The sequence below is a fragment of the Halichoerus grypus genome, chromosome 7 (assembly GCF_964656455.1).
Source record: "Halichoerus grypus chromosome 7, mHalGry1.hap1.1, whole genome shotgun sequence".
Taxonomy (NCBI): domain Eukaryota; kingdom Metazoa; phylum Chordata; class Mammalia; order Carnivora; family Phocidae; genus Halichoerus; species Halichoerus grypus.
The window spans coordinates 48,163,122-48,176,630 of record NC_135718.1 but is presented as its reverse complement, the minus strand read 5'-3'; the positions used below and the strand labels follow the sequence as shown (position 1 = coordinate 48,176,630).

General features: G+C 53.3%; 1 long non-coding RNA gene and 1 pseudogene across 1 annotated transcript in view; one reads left to right on the top strand and one right to left on the bottom strand.

Annotated features, from left to right (window-relative positions):
* LOC118534127 (uncharacterized) overlaps positions 1-13,509 on the top strand; it is a 171,905-nt gene that overhangs the window by 79,089 nt on the left and 79,307 nt on the right. The window lies entirely within an intron of this gene.
* LOC118534157 (calcium homeostasis endoplasmic reticulum protein pseudogene) lies at positions 6,240-13,217 on the bottom strand (annotated as a pseudogene).

Below are 13,509 nucleotides of genomic sequence, written 5' to 3'. Positions count from 1 at the left end.
GCGTGTTCGCAGGGCCGGAAGATAGTGGCTGGGCAGCGCCGGGAGGCTGCCGACACCGGCTCAGCAGGATCAGGTGAGGGGCTGGGCAGCCCGGGGCGGCGCTCTCTCCTGGCCTCAGTTGACGCATCTCTGAAATGGGCGATGGTGCTGCCTCACAGCCTTTCCAGGTCAAATGAAACAACGTGTGAAGAGTTAGAACCACGAGACTCTGGACAGTACATTTTATTGAGCACCTACTGTATGCCAGGGCTGCACCAAGGACTGTGCATGCCCTGTATGACTTCGTCTTCCCATCGGCTCTGAAGTTCCTAAATTACCCCCAGTCCGCAGACGAGAAAGCTGAGGCACAGAGCTTATGGGACACTTGACACTAGGGGGTGACATCTGCCGGCGAGGCCGCATGGAGCACTTTCCTTGTGTCTGACTGCGGGCCATGTTCCGTCCCTGCGGCGCTGCCCCGGGACAGCAAGCAGAGGCGGCTGCGTGGGCCTCGTCGTGCCTGCTCCTCGGGCCTGCCAGGGCTCACGCGGGAGCTGGGCTCGTCAGGTGGGGCAGAACTGAGTTAGGAGAGAGCCTTCTTCCCCTTCACCTCCCAGGCAGGTCATCCTGCACAAAGGAGTGGGAAATGGCTCTGTCACCACCAGGCCTGGTCCCACCTGCCTCAGCTCGCCAGTCAGCCATGTCGCCCTGAGGGTGCAGTACCCACCGCAACCAGGCTCAGGCGCACAGAGGGGCAAGCAGGGCCCTTGCCTTTTGTAGATGCTCCACTTAGAATTCATGCATTCATTCACCGCCATTCATTCATCCGTGCTGTCCTCCGCGTGCTCACTGACCCATGATTAAAGATGATGTGGGTGTAGGGCAGCAGGGAGGCTTCAAGGAGGAGGTGACATTTACCTAGCATCTTGAAGAACCCTACCCCCCACTCTCACCCGTTCGCCCCTAGAGAAACAGGGAAAGAAAGGAAGGGAGGAGCCTCCCCCAGTTCCCAGGAGGTGTCTCCAGACCAGAGTGGAGGGTGGCTTCAGTAGAACCTCTCCCTGCAGAGGCCCCAGGAGGAATGGCTGGGTGATTTTCAGCCTCCCCAAGGGTTCCAATCCCAGTGTGCGATGGAGGCAGAATGCCAGACACCTGAAGGGACTGAAGCTGGGGACAGGGGCTCCAGCTGCAGCGTGCAGAACTGCTGAGGCCTGGGGGGGTGCCCCGAACCCACACCTTGTGCAAGACCCAGGGAACTCTGCCTGGGAGGAAGAGCTCCTGGCCATGAACGACCGGGGTCACCTTTCTAGCCAGCAGGATCAGGGCTCCAGAATTCAAAATGAAAATAATCTGTAGAAGAGGTTAAATGATTTTTCCTGGAAGCTTGAGTTTGGGGACTGAGATTCTTGTCCTCAGAACAGATAGTAAAGCAGGTCAGTTCCAGAATCGCATTGCAGGTGGGTTAGGATAGCTCATGTGTCTCAGCTGGAGGGCCTGTCTAGGGCTCTGTGTTGAGAAGGATTCTGAGGCAGTCTTTGATCAGGGGCAATGCAAGCTTTCATTATTGGTGAGCTGTAGCATATTTTAAATCTGGTTTAATGCTTCATTTTATAAGCAAGGATGCTGAGGCCCAGATGTTTAAGCCTTTTACCTAAAGTTGAGGCAGAGCTAGAGCCAAGGACTCTTGATATCAGTGTTCTTTAATTGAAACAATTCTTTTCTTTTTTTTTTTTTTCTTATTTGTTTCCTTACTTATGCCAGGCTCTGTGTTAGGTGGTGGGGCAGTTAGAAAGAGTGTAATGCGGGGCGCCTGCGTGGCTCAGTCGTTGAGCGTCTGCCTTCGGCTCAGGTCATGGTTCCAGGTCCTGGGATCGAGCCCCACATCGGGTTCCCTGCTCCGCGGGAAGACTGCTTCTCCCTCTCCCACTCCCCCTGCTTGTGTTCCCTCTTTCTCTGTGTCTCTCTCTGTCAAATAAATAAATAAAATCTTTAAAAAAAAAAAAAGAAAGAGTGTAATGCTATTAAAAACTTACTATTAACTTCCTACCATAATATTTTAATCCTCATGAAGTACTATGTGACCAGTCTTTCTGAGTCAGGGTAGGGTAACTGCATGCGAACAACCTCAACCTTTCCTGTACTGAGTGTTTAATGCATGATCCGAGGTAGGGTCTCCTGGCAGTCCATCAGGGACTTGGGTTCTTTCCATCTGGTGGCTCTGTCACCTCCCTGGGCCCCACCACTGTCTGCTGACAGAGCGGGAGGGGAGCGAGTGTGGAGGACTGTGGGAGAAGTTTCTGGGTCGATGGGGGCATGTCACTCCCACCCACAGTCCACAGGCCAGAACTGGGAATGTAGGCTGGAGGTGTGAAGACGGGAGATGGAAGGGGGTTTGCAGTCGATTGGTTGTTCCCATTCTAAAGAGGAAGACGCTGAGACTCAGACTTAACTGGCTGGCCTGAGGCCCACCAGCCAGGGAGAGGCGGAGTCAGAATGTGCTATAGGGCTGCCCTAACGAAGTACCACACACTGGGTGGCTTCCACAGCAGGATTGATTGTTTCATAATCTGGAGGCAGGAAATCCGAAATCAAAGCTGGTGTCGAGAGCCCTGAGATGGTACACTTTTGTCATTGGGTCCAGCCCAATGTTCATGTTAAGTGGATCATCTGCAGGACCCTCTTTCCAAATAAGGTCAGACTCACAGGTCCTGGGGACTAGGACTTCAGCATCTTTTTGGGGGATGCAGTTCACCCACAACAGTTCAAGCCCAGGTATATCAGAGGGTCATGAGAAGGGCATGAAGAGTCTGCCTTGAGACTTCCAGAGAGGGTAACGTGTAAGCTGGGCATTGAGGATTGATGGGGATTCTCTCGGTGGAAGAGCAGAAAGGGCATTTGTCCAGAGGCCCAATGTTCATGTTCTACCACATGCAGTACACTAAAGGCATGACCTGCATTTTCTTTCTATCCTGGAATCCAGTTGGGGCCCTAATTCGATCTTTCTCCTTTGAGTCTAAATGACCAAGAGCTGACTGCTCAGTTAGAGGCAAATGACAAATACAGATTGAGAACTACTTTGTGATGGGTAATAGGCTAGCCCCTTGGGGACTCAGAGACTAATAAGAGAGCCCCTACTTCCTGGGAGCTCATAGCTCAGGTAATCACACAATGGACCTACATGAAAATATAACCAATGAAGTTTATAAGAAACTTATAAATGTGAAGTGAGTGGAAGAGAATGGAACCTTACAGCCGTTTATGAGAGTTGGCTTGGGGGGCTGAGGAAATCTTGGCAGGCTTCCTGGTAGAGGGGGACTCTGGGTGTTGGGATTTGACAGAGGGCTTGGTTATGCAGAGAAAGGAGAGGGGAATGGGATTTTAGACATGGGGAACAGCCTAGCCGGGATTGCTGGAAGCCAGGCTGCTGTTGGAGAATAGTAGAGCCTTAAGCGCCAGCCTGGGAGGTTGGATTCTCATGCCATCCGAGGGCCTGGATGCTTATGTTCTTCTGCAGGGCAGACTGCGTGTGAGGCCCTACGACTGGAGATGCCCTGGGCTTGGCTAGCATGGCAGCATGCCCTAATCATGCACAGCCTGGGGCCTGCAGAGACCAGGGGGGGTTGGTGCAAATGCCCCCCACCTTCCAAATTCCCAGGTGGATACCATGAGATGAATGCTAGGGTCAAGGCTTGAGCAACTAGATAAGAAAGGACATCAAAAGCAGACAACTGTTGTTCTTGACACAAAGGGCAGGGAGGGGTGTGGCCCTGCTAAGATCTCGGCCCAGTGGTCTTCCTTCGGGGGCCCAGGGATGCTGATGGCACCAGCCACAGTCCCAAATTCACAGTTATTAAGTTAAATGACCACTTCTGCAGGTGCAGGGAGGCACCAACCTGCCCTCACTTCTTAGACCTCTCTGGGAACTCAGCTTGTAGGCTTGGCTCCACTAGCCTTCCTCCCTGGCCTTCTGAGGGTGGAAGGGGTATTTCCCCCCATCTGCTGGGACGGGATAAGGCTCTCCTGTAGGGGAGGGAGGGGAGAGGTTGTTTAGGACTCCTGCCCACAGCAAGGATAACCCCTCTCAGGGGCCCAGGAGTGAGGCCCAGAGACCATAGGCAGGATCGTGGCCTGGGCGCGGGAACTGGGGTTCTAGTCCCGGCCCAGCACTGATTCACCAAGGGAGCTTGGGCCCAGCGTTGTTCTCTGGGCCTCAGTTTTCCTCTCTAACAAACAGGGCAAGTAACATTTATTGCGGTAATCAAATATTTTGATATTGGATAAGAAAGAGCTTTCAAGACAAATGTTCTGTGTTTTGAGTGTTTTGGAAAATTTATAAGCAATAAAATTCTAGTCTGTCAAAACAAACTTAGTATGGAAGGGATGATTGAGGCCAGGCATCCTCCTCCCCACATCAAGGAGTCCCTGAAATAGGAGGCCTCTGATCTCACCCCATTTGTGTATTGGTTCACAGATCTTTAATTATATGATCAAGAACCGGGAACAGAGCAACCGGAAGTCAGCCATTGCCAGTTAAAGGAGTCGTCATAAATCAGGACTTAGGCCTGGCTGATGGACATAGATGCCAGGGGGGATGCCGATCCCCGTGAACCTTTCCAGGAACACACTCATCAAGCAAAGGTTCCCACTCAGGCAAGAAGGGCAGTCCCTTGAAGGCCCACCTCCTCCAGGAAGGCCCCCGAATTCTCCACGTGCCACCCTCTTATGCCTCTGCATGGGAGGTGTTTGCTCGTGTATCTGTGTTCTTCCCAGACTGGATGCCTCCGGCCTGGGAACTATGTCATTGCTGTGCCCCCAGAACCTGGTACAGGGCCAGGTGGGAGTAGGTGCCCCTCAAATAGGCAGTAACTGGGACTCTTGGCCAAGCCCATGTTGTGGGGCCTCCCGCGTCAGGCACTGCAAGGATCCTGAGGATGGGTCTGGTCATTGCCCCAAGTGTGCGCCCAGGAGGAAAACCAGGAGAGGCCAACAGAGAGGAGTGGTGTGGACAGAGGGTGGGTGCACGAGGGACTCGGGGCACTTGGCCTGCACTGTGGGGACAGACAGGAGTTAGGCAGGCAGCTGGGAAGAACGGGGACATTCCAGGGGGAATGACAGACATCCCTCAGCACCTGGGGAATACAGGGTCTCGAGGAAGCATGTCCTATTCTGTCCTCTCACCAGTGGTTTGTACACATTAGCATCACCATTTTACAGGTGGGGAAATTCCGGCTTCTCCAGGTTAGGTGATTTTCTGCGGTCACGTGCAGGGCTGAGTTGGAGCTCAGGTGTGTCTAAGGCCCAGGGCCGTGCTCCTGGGCAGGCCAGGGGGACTGCAGGTCACGGGCAGAGGAGGGAATGGGCATGGTCGGTGAGCAGCGGGGAGACCAGAGGGAGAAGGGACAGACCAGGGACACTGTGGGCCACACCCCACAACCAAAGACTGTTTCCCCGTCCTCGCTCACCCCAGGACTTTCAGGCCAGTGGGCCAGATCTTGCTCCCCACTGGGCAGATGAGAAGACTGAGACTCAGAAAGAGTGTGTTTTGCTGCTCTGCTGCAGATTGCTTAGGAGAGGCACTGATAGAATGGGGGTGCGTCCACCAGAATGTCAGCTCAGAGAGTGTGGAGAGGGGCCAGCTTGCTTTCCACCACACCTCTAGGGCCACAGCGTTGCCTGGCTCACAGCAAGGGCTCAGTAAACGTTTGTAGAATGCAGAATGAAGGAATGAATGAATGAGCAAAAAAAACCAAATGAATGAGTGTGGGAGCTGTCCAAGCATTGCACACGTGTGTGTGCATGAGTGCGTCTGCGTGTGAAGTTGGCAGTGCTGCCCTTAGATCAAGACCTAGAAGACCTTCGGGGTTCTAGGAAGGGTACGTTCTTCCCCCACAACACAGAGACCTCCAGGGAGTGAATTTGCTAAGGCCTTGTTCTGTGTTGGGCACTGTGCCAGGCTCTGGGACACTCGTTTATCCAACAAGCGGTGGGAACCAGGCAGCAGTGTCTTAGGCCTTGGGGATGCGTCAGTGGATGAGACAGTCAAGGTCCCTGTCCTCAGGGAGAGCTTCCTTCCTAGCTGGGAAACACAGAGAATAAGTCAGAAAGCAAAACAACCCAAAAACAGGAAGGGAGAGGACTTTTGCCAATAATTGCTATGAAAACAATGAAGGAGGGTAAGAGCAGTCTGTCTGGGGGATGTTTTGGAAAGCGGGGTTAAGGGAAGGCCTCTCTTGACCAGTGCCATTTGTCTCTTTTTTCTTTTATTCACAGCGGGGGAAGGGGGGCATCAGCCCTGCAGGGAGATGGAAGTAGGGCACGCTGGGGACCAGGCTGGGGTCATCGTGGTTACCTGTCACTGTGTGTGGGGGAGGAGGGCCAAAGTCAGGGTGCTGGGCAGCCCCCCCAGGGGTGGGTGCTCATTGATCCCGGGAAGAGGCATGAGGTGGCCTGGGGGATGGTGAGGGGGTCCCATCTGAGCAGGGAAGTCCCGCTGAGGGGAGTCAAAGTGGTGAGGCTAGGGTGGCCGCTCCAACGGGTGCTGGGGGGGGATCTTACTGCGTGAAGCGGGGTGGGGCGCGGTTGAAGCTGTGGGGTGTGACGGCGGGCTGGGCTGCGGGTGCTGCTGGTGGGGTGGGCCGGGTGCGCAGAAGGGCGGCTCGCGCTGGCCTCTGCCTCACGGCAGCTGCTCGGGCTGGCTGTTCCGGCTGGCGTCGGGCTGGCTCTTCCAGGGTGCATCACGCTGACCGTCCCGGCCAGGGCCCTCGCGCTGCTCGCCCCACGGGTACGTCGTGGCTATTGTTCCCGGGTGGGCAGCGGGGTGGCCTGCCCCGATGGTATGGGTAGGGGCCCTGCTCGGGAGGCTGCTGTTGGCACCAGGGAGCAACGGGGTGAGGCTGGTCACAGCATGGGGGCTTGTTAGGTGGCATCTGATTGTGGGGGCCGGGGTCCCGGGTGGCCGGCAGTGGCGGGATCCTGGTCTGGTCCAGAGATGCCATACTCAGAGGAGCCAGGCATTTGGATGGGTGGTTGGTGGGATGATGTGTGGGTGTGGGGGTTGGAGGCAGGGCTGCTGGTGGTGGGATGGCCTTGACTTTGGCTTCCATTTGCAGCATTTGGATTTGCGCCCCCGCTCCCCGCCAACTGCTGCTGCTGCTGGGCCTGGCTATCAACAGACTCCTTGTGCTGCGTCTTGAGGGTCTGGATCTGCTGCTGGAAGGCCAGCGGCACTGGCTGGACCACCGAGGAGGACTCGCTGATGAGCGTCCCCTGGTGCTGGCCGAGCCCCAGGGCTGGGCTCTGAAGCTGCTGGATGATGGAGCCGTCAATGTTCCAGAGCTGTAGGAGCTGTGCCATCTTTAGCTGCTTGTTCTCCTCCACAGCCAAGAAGCTGGTGCAGTAGATGGGCACCAGGCCTTTTTGCAGGGTGCCCAGCAGCTCCCTGGCCTGTTTGCACTGGCCGGGAGGGAGAGACTTCCGCACGTCAGGGGTGCAGCGCGTCATTGATCAGGAAGATGAGGTGCAGTCACAGCTCGAAGTGCACCCCGTCAGCTGGGATGTGGTTCTGGAGGTGGCCCACCATCAGTTCACAGTGTGCAGAGAGACTTGGCGTTTCTACACATCCCGTTCTGCCCGTCCCAGGGGGCGTCTCTGGTGTTTGTGATGGGCTGCAGCAGGCGGTCAAACCCACTCACGTGCAGCTGGGTCTCCTCCCGGAGCTTCTGCATCTGCTGCTCCACCACATGGGCCACAGCCACGTGACAGGCACCATTCGAACTGAGTCCTGCTTGGTGCAAATGGACCAGATCAGAAAGATCTGGAGGAAGTTTATTTCAGGTAGAACACCTGCAAAGGCCCTGAGGCAAGCAGGGGCTTACATTCTGGAGGGACAGAAGGAAGCTGCTATGGCTGGAGCCCCAGTGAGCAATCAAGTGGCGGGGAGAGAAGGTGGATGGTAGGTGGGACCCATCATGTAGGGCTGTGTGTGGTCGGAGCTTTTGTAAATGCTACAGGAGAGTTTTGGGTCGGCTAGTCACAACATTTGCATGTTGAAGTGTTGAAAATGTAAGAAGATCCACTCATAAATGATGTAAGTGTGCTGAATGCTAAGAAGGAGAAGTAAAGGATGTCATGGTAGTGATTGGGGGGGACTTGGCTCTGTCAGATGAGGTGACATTGAGTTGAGATCTTCAGGCAACTAGGCAGAGACACAGGGGTGCATCATTCCTGCTGGAAGTGGGACAGTGTGGCCGAAACCCACCCAGAAGGGATGCATCCTGTGAGTAAGGTGGGCAGGATGGTCAGAGGGCAGATCGGGCAGGGCCGCCTGAACACGACGAGGAGACTTATTGGTCCTGGGGGGCCTCTGAGGGCCAAGGGGAGGAGTGACGGGGTCAGCAGGGCTCTTTAGAGGGACTGCTCTGGCTCTGTTGGGAACCCCCAGGAGGGGTGGTTGTGGCAGCAGGGTCCCAGCAGAGGGCCCTGGGAGGGTGGGCGACAGCCAGAGAGGATCACTGTGGACAGATCCAACAGCTTCCTGGGATCCAGTTGGATCTGCAGGTGGGATTGGTCTTGCGACCTTCCTAAGGAGAAAGGGGACACTCTGGAAGAGGGAAGGAGACCTGTAGCAGGTTTAAAGTTGTCCTGTCACAAAAGATAGGTCTACCTGGAACCACAGATTGTGATCATATTTGGAATAAGGGTCTTTATAGATGTGGTTAAGGTACGGGTCTCAAGGTGAGATCGTTCTGAATTAGACTGGCCCTGAGTCCAATGACAAGTGTCCTCATAAAAGACAGAATGACCCAGAAACCTGCCATGTGAAGACAGAGGCAGAGATTGGAGGGATGCAGCCACGAGCCAAGGAATGCCGGGAGCTGCTGGAATCTGGAAGAGGTGAGGCCGAGTCACCGTCTAGAGACTTCGGAGGGAGCTTGGCCCTGCTGATATGTTGGTTTCGGACTTCTGGCCTCCAGAACTGTGGGAGAATGCATTTCTGCTGTGTTAAAAGCCACCCAGTTTGTGGTCATTTGCTGCGGCAGCCCCAGGAAACTAATACAGTGCCCCCGAGGAAGCCCAGCTGATGTTGCTGCCGTGGTTACAACCCACGGTGTGGATGCCTTTGAGGAGCTGTGCTCTGTTCCCATTTGGCTGCACTCCCCCCCCCCCCCCCATATTAGAATAAGATTGAATTTTCTAGCTTGGGTTACTAAGCTTTCAGATCTGGAAACTGTGGCCATTAATCAGCTGTCACGGGATGTCGTAAACAAGGGGCTTTAAAAAACATGTTTGCTTTTTAGGCTGATAATACTTGGAGGTGAAGCCGGGAGAGTTATACATAATGCATGCATTTTAATGGGCCGCGTACTACAGCCCTCTTTAGTCGGAATGATTCGTTTTAATGTTCAAAATAAATATCAGAGACAATTTGCCAACAAAGCTGATTTTCTCCGCCCGCCATTAACTTAATCTTTATACCTCAGCCTAATGACAGAGGGGCTGGGGGGCGGGAGGGAGCTTTGTATTACAAGTAAGTGGGGAGAAACAGTCAGTGTGGTCACGAGCCGCGGGGTGGCTGACTGCATGTCCCAGTTTGCTCAGGACAGTCCTGCTTTGTGCCCAGTGTCCCAGAGTCATTATTCTGAATTTGGATGAAGAGGCATTGCCAATATCCATCTATTTTTGACCTACAAGATAGCAATTTCATATGGTTAAATCTAAACATAGATTCCCAGTTTGTATGGTAAATGATGTCGCATGCTAAATATGCCCTTTACTCTATAGGTGGGGAAATTGAGGCCCGTAGAAGTCACACCCCCAGCACCCCGTGCTCCTGTTTCCAGCCCCGGCATTTTCCTTTCAGAATGTGTCTGATGCTACCCACCTCCTCTCAGCCTCAGCTTGTCTAACTCCTGCCTTCCCTCGTGCCTTCAGCCCCAAGAGCTTCTGGGTGCCCCTTAGAAAGGCAAACCTCAGGGGCACACCTTGTTCCTGTCCCCTGCTTCCTGGCATGATGACTCCTGAGGAAGGGTCGGCAAACCCATCCATCGCCCACCCTGGCCATGGCACCACCGTATCCCCCCATCAGTCTTAATCACCCATAGCATGTGCACGGAAATTAGGAATACATACTGAGCACTCATCAGTCTTACTGACTGATAATATAATTGGAGTGAGGTATGATCCCTGCCTTCTTGAAGCTTACTGAAGGTAGGATGGGAGATAGGGTGACTGTCCCTCAACATACAGTGGCTGATTCTTTCAGTTCACTTATTCATGTCCCTGTGCCGTTGCTGGGGGTGGTGGAGGAATTCAACAAGGCAGGAGGTCTGAGCACGAACAAGGCAGGTCAGGGTGTGGGCTTTGCTGAACAAAGCTGATTTTAAACCCAAAAGTTACCTTGCAAAACAGGGAAGAGTTGCCTCCCTCTGCAGCCCCCAGGGGGGACACATATCTACTTGAAGGGGGGGGTGTGCCCGTGTTGGGGCAGGCGGGAATGGTTGCCAGAGGGCCCTGCTCTGGGAGCTACTGCAGCTAGGGATGCAGAGGGCAGGAAGCCTGGGCCTTGCCCTGCCCACCTGCCCAGAGTGAGGCCAGGGCCTTGCATGTCTTACTGGAGAGGCAGGTCCCTCTTCCAGGCTGAGCTGCAGAAGAAAGAAGACAAACCCAAACTCATTCATTCTTTTCTTTATTCACTTAAGAAATATGAAGTCCTCAAGGGCCAGGTATTCTGCTCAGCATCAGGGCAAATTCACCTAAAAATCCAGGTTTCTGGCTTTCTGGAAAAATCATAAGCCCTGGCTCACAGCCCGGTGTTCTGGCCACCCTCCCTAGCATCACCTTCGCCTAGCCCAAGTCCCTCCTCTGTGCAGCCTGCCTGGCCCCTGCAGGCTCTTGACTTTGAGAATTCTGGTTAGTTTCTGCTCCCTGTACCCAAACAGAGCATACAATAGGTGCCAACGAAATTCTTACTGTTCGTTAAATGAAACAGACTCTAGATAGTTTTGCTTAAAAGATCCTGTTCTTCCATCAACATTTCCACAACTTGGTCCAAGTCTCCCCCCTGCCAAGGGAGCCCACATTGGGGAGGGACCCTGATGGACCAACACCCGCTTCAGGTATGCTAGGAGAAGTGGGTGCAAGGCACTGTGGGCATTACCCCTTTGGTGAAAGTGCAAACTTGCCCGACCCTGTGGAGGGCGATGGGGCCGCATCTATCGACATTTGAAAAGCCCATGCCCTTTGGTCCAGCTGTCCCAGGGCCACATTCCACAGATGTGCTTGCAAAAGTGTACTGAGCTAGAGATAGGACGCGAGCTCGAGTTAACACAGAGATGTTTGTAGCAGCAACTAGGAGCAACCAACACGTCCATCAGGGGGCTGAGGCTAGAAGACGCGGTGCTGCCGTGCCCAGTGGCTGCAGGAGAGAATGCGGGAGCTGTTTTTGTGCTGATATGGAGAGATTCAGAGATGCACTTTCAGCAAAATAAAGCAAGGAGCAGAGCAGTGTATATATGAACACATTTGGGTGTAAAAAAAGGACAGTCGAAAGCATGGCCTTTGGCACAGCCCACTGAGTGTGAGTTTCTGCTCTGCTGCTAGGCAGCTGCGTGACTTGGGGAAGTCGCTTAACCTCTCTGGGTTTAATTACCTCAGCTGTCAAATGGAGCTAATAATAGCACCTGATCATCGGGTTGTTGTGAGGATTCACTGGGTTAACACATAAAGCATGAACAGGACTGGACCCAGAGTAAGTCCTCATTAGCTATTAGTATTATGCTTATATATATATATATATATATATATATATATATATATATATATACACACACACACACACACATATATATATATATTTTTTCCTGGAAGAACACACAAAATGTTAGCAGAGGCTAGTTTGGGTATTAAGGGGGGTCTGTGTGGGAGGTGAGACTTCCTTTTTATTTTCTACCTTTATGAAAAGTTCAAAATTTTTATCAGAGGCATTTTTACTTTTATTTAAAAATCAGTTAAATACACACACACACACACACACACATCCTACAGAGGAGGAAGCTATTTCTGTCTGAAGTAAAGTAGGAGCTGGGAGAGTTAACTGAAGAGGTTTTAAAGGATCATCCAGACAAAGAAGAGAGCCAGAGATGATAATTCTGGGTGGAAGAACCAGTGTGTGCAAATGTCCTGAGGCAGGAAAGCTGATAGGGAGGCTGTGGGGTCAGGTTTTAGAGACACAGAGGAGCAGAGGATCCTTAAAAGTGCTTATGGTGGGCGCAGACCTCATGCACTCAGACTCATGCATGTTCTCGGTGATAAAGAATAGATGATATATTTTTAAGTGAATATGAGATCGCAACATTTCCATTTCCCAGATCCAAGGCACAGAGAAGTGAAGTGACTTGCCCAAGATCACACATCCAGTTAGGGGCACGGAGATCTCTTAACTCCTGGCATATTCTTTTTCTGCTACATGGTACAGGCTTCATCAGTTACACCAGAGAGTGTCTCAGGATAAGCTTTGGGAAACTGAGGCTTGGAGGACAGATGACTTGTTAATTTCTTTATCGTCGGCCTTCCCACTGGGCCATTGTGGACTAGGGCACACCTCAGTGCTCAGTACAGTTTCTGGTACATGGTAGGTATGCAGTAAGTGTTAGTTGAATGCATGAATAAATAAGGTCACATGGGAAGCTAGGGAACCCAGGTCTCTGGACCACCAAGCTGGGCTCCACCCATCCCACCAGGAAACCGAGACTCTTGGGGCCAGGATGGAGCCAGAGTGTTGTTGGTTGAATTGTTTCCCTTCACCTCCTCCAAAAAGGGAGATATGTTGCAATCCTGACCCCCTGGTACCTGGCAATGTGGAAATCAGGGTCTATGGAGATGTATGCAGATTAAGATGAAGTCCTCCTGGATCCGGGGAGGCCATAGTGGGCCAGGAGGGGCTGTAAATCTGATGCCCGGTGTGGTTATAAGGAGAGAGAGAGTTGAAGACACGGGGGGTGCACAGGGATGAATCCCATATAGAGGCAGAGGCAGATGTTGTGGTTATGCTGCCGGAAGCCCAGGGAGCCCTGGGGACTGGTGGACACGACCAGATGCCAGCGGAAGCCAAGGTTCTTCCTTAGAGCCTTGGAGGGAACAAAGCCCCGCTGACACCTTAATTTCAGACTTCTGGCCCCAGAACTCTACGAGAGAATACATTTCTGTTGTTTTAACTCACCCGGTTTGTGATCGTCCCGCATGCTGGGACTACTATCGGCATTGCGCCGGTACAGAATAAAGTCTGAGAGCGGGGCCTGGGTCCTGTGGTCTGGGCTGCCCTCCGTGAGTGACTGAATGAGGTGATCTGGCCCAGCCCTTTCACGAAGACCAAAGGATGCAGGCGCTTGGACTAGGCTGCACAGCTGCTGGGCCCGGGGCCAGCAAGGATCAGAGCCTCAGAAGATGTTAGCTGGATGAATGACCTAGTTGCCCTGCCCGACACGGGGCTCTGGGCCAGCCTGCCTCTGTGGGACCCCTTCCTCCCCGACCAGA